Source organism: Chelonoidis abingdonii, chromosome 1 (assembly GCF_003597395.2).
Source record: "Chelonoidis abingdonii isolate Lonesome George chromosome 1, CheloAbing_2.0, whole genome shotgun sequence".
NCBI classification, from domain to species: Eukaryota; Metazoa; Chordata; order Testudines; family Testudinidae; genus Chelonoidis; species Chelonoidis abingdonii.
Window position 1 is genome coordinate 371,483,788 of NC_133769.1, and position 7,025 is coordinate 371,490,812.

The 7,025-nt window shown below is 44.3% G+C and overlaps 1 pseudogene; it reads right to left on the reverse strand.

Moving 5' to 3' along the window:
- Positions 1–5,252: 5,252 nt before the first annotated feature.
- Positions 5,253–6,284, reverse strand: LOC116833742 (olfactory receptor 52E4-like; annotated as a pseudogene).
- Positions 6,285–7,025: the final 741 nt, after the last annotated feature.

The window sequence follows — 7,025 nt, forward strand, 5'->3', positions numbered from 1 at the left end:
ACCCAGTTTGGATTATCCCTCTAATGCACAGGAACAAGTCAGAAAAAGAAAAACCAGTAAACGTAATTTTTCTTCTTTAAAACTCTCGAGTACCCTGTTTGATTCCTGGGTCTTTTCACTCTGGCACAAAACTAAATTAACACTAGGACAAAGAAAACTTCCCTCTCGTCCTTTTGAAAGATCTTGTTCTCCCATTGGTTTCTCTGGTCAGTGTCAAGCTAGGCTAGGTGAACTTCTTAACTAATTATTGACAGGGTAAAAGAGGTATTAACCCTTAACTGTCTGTTTTTGACACAGCCGGAGAGCCGAAAAGACAGGGGGAGGGCCAAATACAGGATAGCTCTGTCTTAAAGCATTCAAGTGAAAAATATGAATACTCTGTAATATCAGAGGCATAATGTGAAATGGACTAAAAACGGCTAACTGAAAGATCTTAGAAAGCAGTTGTCATGGGCCATTGTTAAGTTGAATGGGGGTTTTCTATGGGGGTTCTGTGGAAGAGGCCAGGGCAGCACATTCCGATTGATTTGAACCATTTGGTGAGCTGGGCCCATGCAAACAAAATGTTTTAATACAGACAAATGCAAAGGGATCCTCTTGGAACACGGAGTGCAGTCTTGATCCACAAACCAGGGCACTGCATTATGAGACACAGGGACCTTGAAAAGGATGTTGTGGTCATTGTAGACAATCAACTCATTGTGAGCTCCCAGTGTGATGCTGTGGGCAAAAGTGCTGATGTGATCTTTGCATATCTAAGCAGGAGTGGTGAGTTGGAGCATGGGAAGGATTTCACCTCTGCACGTTATTGGTGAAAACGACTGTGTCCGCTCCCAGGGACCACACGTCAGAAATGATGTTGAAAAAATGGAGAAGGTGCAGAAAGTAGCCAGAAAAATGATTGGAGACTGGAGAAAATGCAGATGAGAGAGCGAAATTTAAAGAGATTCATTTACTAATCTAAAATACCAATAGAAAGGCAGAACAAGACCCAGTCTTTTGGAATCTGAAGGCAGACAAATTCCAGTTTGGAAATAATGGCCCAATGTTTGGCATGCAGAGGAATGAACATTTGGAACACATCCGAGAAGGGAAGTGATGGATTCTCCAACTCCACACATGTGCAGATCTAGATTGGATGCTTTTCTGGAAGACGTGTTTGAGAGCTTGTCTGTACTTCAGATGCTACAATGGTGCTGCCGCAGTGCTTCAACGTTGACACTACTTACACCGACGTCAGGTGTTCTCCCATCAGCATAGTTAACCACCTCCCCAAGAGGTGGTAGCTCCGGTCGATTGAAGAATTCTTCCATTGACCTAATGCCGGCTACACCAGTGTAAGGTTGATATACCTATATCTGTCAGGTGTGTGGATATTTTCAAAAAAGGCAAATGGAAATCATGGGAGGTGATAGTACTCATCTACTTGTCACTGGTTAGGCCTCAGCTGGAGCATTGTGTCTAGTCTGGGTCACTGATGTATAGGAAGGAAGTAGAGAATCTGGAAAGGATCCAGAGGCAAGCAGCAATGATGATCAAAGGGATAGAAGGCAAACCATACGAGCAAGGGCTGAAGCAACCATTTGTATTTTGTCTGGAAAAGAGGAGAGTGAGGGGGACATGGGAGCCATCTTCAGATACTTGAAAGCCAGTGATAAGAAAGATGGAGGAATCTTATTATCTCTTGCCGCAGAGCACAGGTGAACAGGCAGTGGGTTCAAACTCCAGTAGAGCAGATTTCGATTATATCTGAGAAAAAAATTTCCTAACTTTAAGACCAAGAGGACAATGAAACAGATGCTTTGGAAGGTTCTGGAAGCTCCTTTGCTGGACATATCCCATAGGTGGTAGGATGCCAAATCTCTCCGAGATGGTTTAGACACAACACATCCTGTATCTTGGCAGGGGGTCAGACTTGCTGACCCTTGCATTACTTTCTAATCCCATACTTTATGTTTCCATCATGTAAAATCCTAGAGTGGAACAGGTCTTATTCACACACAAGTTCTGAAGCTCGATTCAGGTTAACTGGGTAAAATTTCATGGCCTATGTTATACAGGATGTCAGGCTGGATGATCAAATGGTCCCTTCTGACGTTAAATCTTATGAATCTATTAATAAAGAAAGTAGATCAGACATTTATATTTAGTCTGTTTCATAGCACACAAACAATCAATTACCTTGAAAATCTGAACATATACCATTGAGAAAATAAAATTGTCAAAATACTTCATATTTGGCCTGCAGAACTCCTTGGCAGTGACATTAGTGGAGAAAACAGCTTAGTTGAATGGGAAACAAAAATGGATTGACCATTGTAGGTGGTTCTGGTGGCACCCTTAATTAAGTCTGTCTGACACCTTCAATTAGGAGACCTTATTTTCAGTTTATATGTGTGCCAAACTTTAACCATGTGGACTTATATGTGGAATGCTGCACTCAGATTTGGTCACCATATCTCAAAAAAGATGTACTGGATTTGGAAAAGGTACAGGGAAGGACAACGTAAGACTTGGACTTTTCAGCTTTGAAATCAGACGACTAAGGGGTGATATGCTATAGGTTTCTAGAATCATGACTGGTGTTGAAAAATTAAAACACATAACTTGGGGTCAGACAATGAAATTAATAGGAAGCAGAGTTAAAACAAGGACAGTATTTCTTCACAATCAACCTGGGAACTTTTTGGCGGGAGGTGATGCAAAGGCCAAAACTATAACGAGGTTCAAAATAGAACTAGATACATTCACGGAGGACAGGTCCACCAGTAGCGAACAGGCAGGATGGGCAGAGATGGTGTCCCTAGCTGCTGTTTATCAGAAGCTGGTAGTGGGTGACAGAGAATGCACCACTTGATGATTACTGTCATGAATATAGGGGGCATGGTAGAAACCCTTAGATATTCAGTAAAATTAACCCTCTCCTTAGCAGCTGTACTGGATTGCCTTACCTGTACGGAGTTAAGCAGTTCAAATAAGCTACTTGGCACCTGACCAGAAGGACCAATGAGGAAAGAAGATACTTTCAAATGGGTGGGGGGAAGGATTTGTTTGTTCTCTTTTGTGGAGAGATGGAGGGTGAAGTCAAGCTGGTACAATATCTCCTGAAAATATACCTGGAATAATCCATCTAAAACCACAGGAATTGTAAGTAGGGCAAGGAAATGCATTAGTTTATCTTTTGTTTTGGCTTGTGAATTTTCCTGTTGTACGGAGGTATTTTCATTCTTGTTTCTGTAACCATGAAGTTGAGTACAGAAGGGAATCCTCCTTGTTTTAAATCTTTTTATTACTCTGGAAAGTAACAAGAAATCCTGATTTTGCAGGTGTGATTCTTTTATTTTTTTCTTTATAAATAAAGTTCTTCTTTTAAGAACCTGATTGATTTGAGTGTCCTGAGGACAAAGGGTCTGTAGGACTGGAAGGGACCTCGAGAGGTCATCGAGTCCAGTCCCCTGCCCTCATGGCAGGACCAAATACTGTCTAGACCATCCCTGATAGACATTTATCTAACCTACTCTTAAATATCTCCAGAGATGGAGATTCCACAACCTCCCTAGGCAATTTATTCCAGTGTCCAACCACCCTGACAGTTAGGAACTTTTTCCTAATGTCCAACCTAAATCTCCCTTGCTGCAGTTTAAGCCCATTACTTCTTGTTCTATCATTAGAGGCTAAGGAGAACAAATTTTCTCCCTCCTCCTGATGACACCCTTTTAGATACCTGAAAACTGCTATCATGACCCCTCTCAGTCTTCTCTTTTCCAAACTAAATAAACCCAATTCTTTCAGCCTTCCTTCAAAGATCATGTTCTCAAGACCTTTAATCATTCTCGTCTGTTCTCACATTGCTTAGGCAAGTGATTGGTATATTTTTCTCAAGGCTCCCCAGGAAAGGGTGTGAAGGTACTTGGGGGGATATTTTGGGGATAGGGATTCCAAGTGACCCTTCCATGAATGTTTGTGTAAATCACTTGGTGGTAGCAGCAATATCGTCCATGTACAAGGGAAGTAATTTTTGCCTTGGAGAAGCTTTAGCCTAAGATGTTTGAATATAAAATTAGGTGGTCTTTCATGTGGGTTCCTACATTTGTACCCCAAAGATCAATTACCCTGTTCTGTTCATTCCCTCTGAAGCACTTGGCATTGGCCACTGTTGGAAGACAGAATACTGGACTAGATGGACGACTGGTCTTATCCAATATAGCCCTTCTCATGTTCTTATACAGACCCCAGATGTATCTGTTGCCTGCCATAACCTACTAGACCCCACTCCCCTCCTAAAACTGAGATAGAACCCTGGAGTCCTGATGGGGCCTCTGTGTGTGTGTGTGTGTGGAGCTAGTAACAAAGTAAGAATATACATGAAAATTTTGAACATAACCAGTGTCCGTTAAGTGACTTGCCACAAGATGTCAGAACACTTTAGTATTAGAGCTGAGTGGGTCTAATATTTATTTCTCTTTTTTTCTTTTAGATAGGAATGAAATACTGTGCTCCCATCAGCTAATTGCTAAGTTATCTACCAAAACCCAAGAGTTTTCAAGAGCCCCAGAAGTCCCTGGAATCATGGTCAAAGTGGATGGACCTTAAGAAAATCTTAAATGTGTCCCTTGCAGCTGAGGATGTGTGGAGCGAAGTGGAAATGCTCCAGTGAGTGACGGGGGTGGGGAGGAGAGGAGCGACTGCAAGACCGGCGCCAGTGTTTTTGGCGCCCTAGGAACATGGCCATTTCGACCGCAGCTCCGGTGGACCTGCCGCAGGCGTTCCTGAGGAGGGTTAGCTGGTCCCATGGCTCTGGTGGAGCTGCCGCAGGCGTGCCTGCGGGAGATCCACTGGAGCCACGGGACCAGCAGACTGTCTGCAGGAACGCCTACGGCAGGTCAACCAGAGCCGCCTGCACTCCCCCGGCAAAATGACGCTCCCTAATAATCCTGGCACCCTAGGAGATTGCCTAGGTCGCCTAAATGGAAGCGCCGGCCCTGAGTGACTGACAGAGGTGGGATCTTGGGCAGAAGAGGCAGAGCAGGGGTGTACCCTTGGCTGAAGAGGTGGGATAAGGGGAGGGGTTTCAAGGGGGCAGTTACCAGCAATTAGAAAGGTGGCCACCCAATGAGCTGCACACAGACAGGTTCCCCAGGTTGTCAGGCTGACACAGCACAGTAAGGTCAGGAAGGGATTTAATGCCTTTTGACTGCTCAGTCAGTGATTCAGAAAAGAGGGCCCAGCACCACATCAACAGTCAGCTGTGCTCAGTCTGAGAGCCAGAGCACCAGGAGAAAATGTTTAGGTTCCTTTATGGGTAAAAAGCTGGAGCAGCCTGCCCCAAATCTTTTTGGTCCTTACCCCATAGATGATAGGATTTAGCATGACGGGCATCAGGAGGTACATGTTTGCACTGAGAATATTTAAATGCAGAGGCACATTGTGGCCAAACCGGTGTGTGAGGAAGGAGAAGAGACCTGGTATATAAAAGGCTAAGATGACAAAGAGGTGGGAGCTGCAGGTCCCAAAGCCTTGAGCCGAGCGTCCTTTGTGGGGAGGCTGAAGATGGCCCTGAGGATCTGTGTGTAGGACATAGTTATAAAAAACACATCCAGTCCAATAACAGACAATACTGCAAAGAGGCTGTAGTAACTACTAATGGGGATGTTGGCACTGGCCAGCTTCTCCATGGCCATTTACTCACAGTATGAGTGGGGGATGATGTTAGATGAACAATATACCCACCTTCTCACTATGAAGGGATAGGGCAGTATGAGCATGGCACTGCGCAGCACCACAGCCAGGCCAATTTTGGCCACCCCAGGGTTTGTCAGGATGGTGGAATGTCTCAGGGGATCACAGATGGCCACGTAGCGATCAAAAGCCATGACCACGAAGATCCCAGACTCCATCACTGAGAAGCAGTGAACGAAGTACATCTGGGTGAGGCAGGCACTGAAATTGATCTCCCTGGAATTGAACCAGAAGATGCTCAGTGTTTTAGGCAGGATGGATGTGGACAGGACCAGGTCGGTGAAGGCCAGCATGCAGAGGAAATAGTACATGGGCCCATGGAGGCTCCTCTCCCTCTTCACAATGAACAATATGGTGGAGTTGCTCAAGATGGCTATGATGTACATTGCACAGAAGGGAATGGAGAGCCAGGTATGCGCTACCCGCAGGCCAGGAATGCCCAGCAGGATGAAGATGGAGGGGCTGGTGCAGTTGCTTCTGTTGGAATCTGACATGGAGTAGGGGAGAAGGTGTCCAAATCTGAGGCTGAACGGTGTCTCCTGCATGTACCATATGTTCCCCTGACTTATGGTATGTGATAAGTGTCTACGGTGATGGTCACAGTGCAAATGCCTGGAAGGAGAGACAATGTTAATATGAGACACTACGTCTACTACTGGAGGTTGTTGTCATGACTGAAGCAGATTGTCCTCTCTTGACAAACTAAAAAATGACACGATCAATATTCAGATAAATGAATTATGAAAAAAATAACCTTACTAAGGCCAATTCCATATTTTACGGTGCTCTGTGAGACAATAATTCCTACATGTTGTGTTGCTAGAAACCTTAATAGGCATCAGCCGGAAACACGAGTGTGGCTACTGGTTATCCATCACTGTTCCTTAATGCAATGAAAGCCAGGCTAGAGAATCCATGCTGTAGGCAGTTCCCCATTCCCTTGGTTGCTCAAAATCTAAGAGTGGAAAAATACCAAGCCCTTGACTAAATATGTACCAGAGGGAAACATCTCAACTATAGCATGTCTCAGGGGAAAGACCTGGGCATCACTGATAGCAGCTTGGCTGATTCACAGCAGTGGTCAAAACAAAGACAATGGAAACAAAAAATGGAACGGATTACTTTCAAATGGAGAAACAGAGAACAGATTCCAACCAGTAAAATTCATGGACACTTTTTGTTTCAGAAGGGCTAATTCCCCAAAGCTGAAACAAATTGTCAGCAAAAATGATTGGGAGGAGAAATGTCAAGAGAACAATGTGATTGAGAATTGGATGTTCTTTACG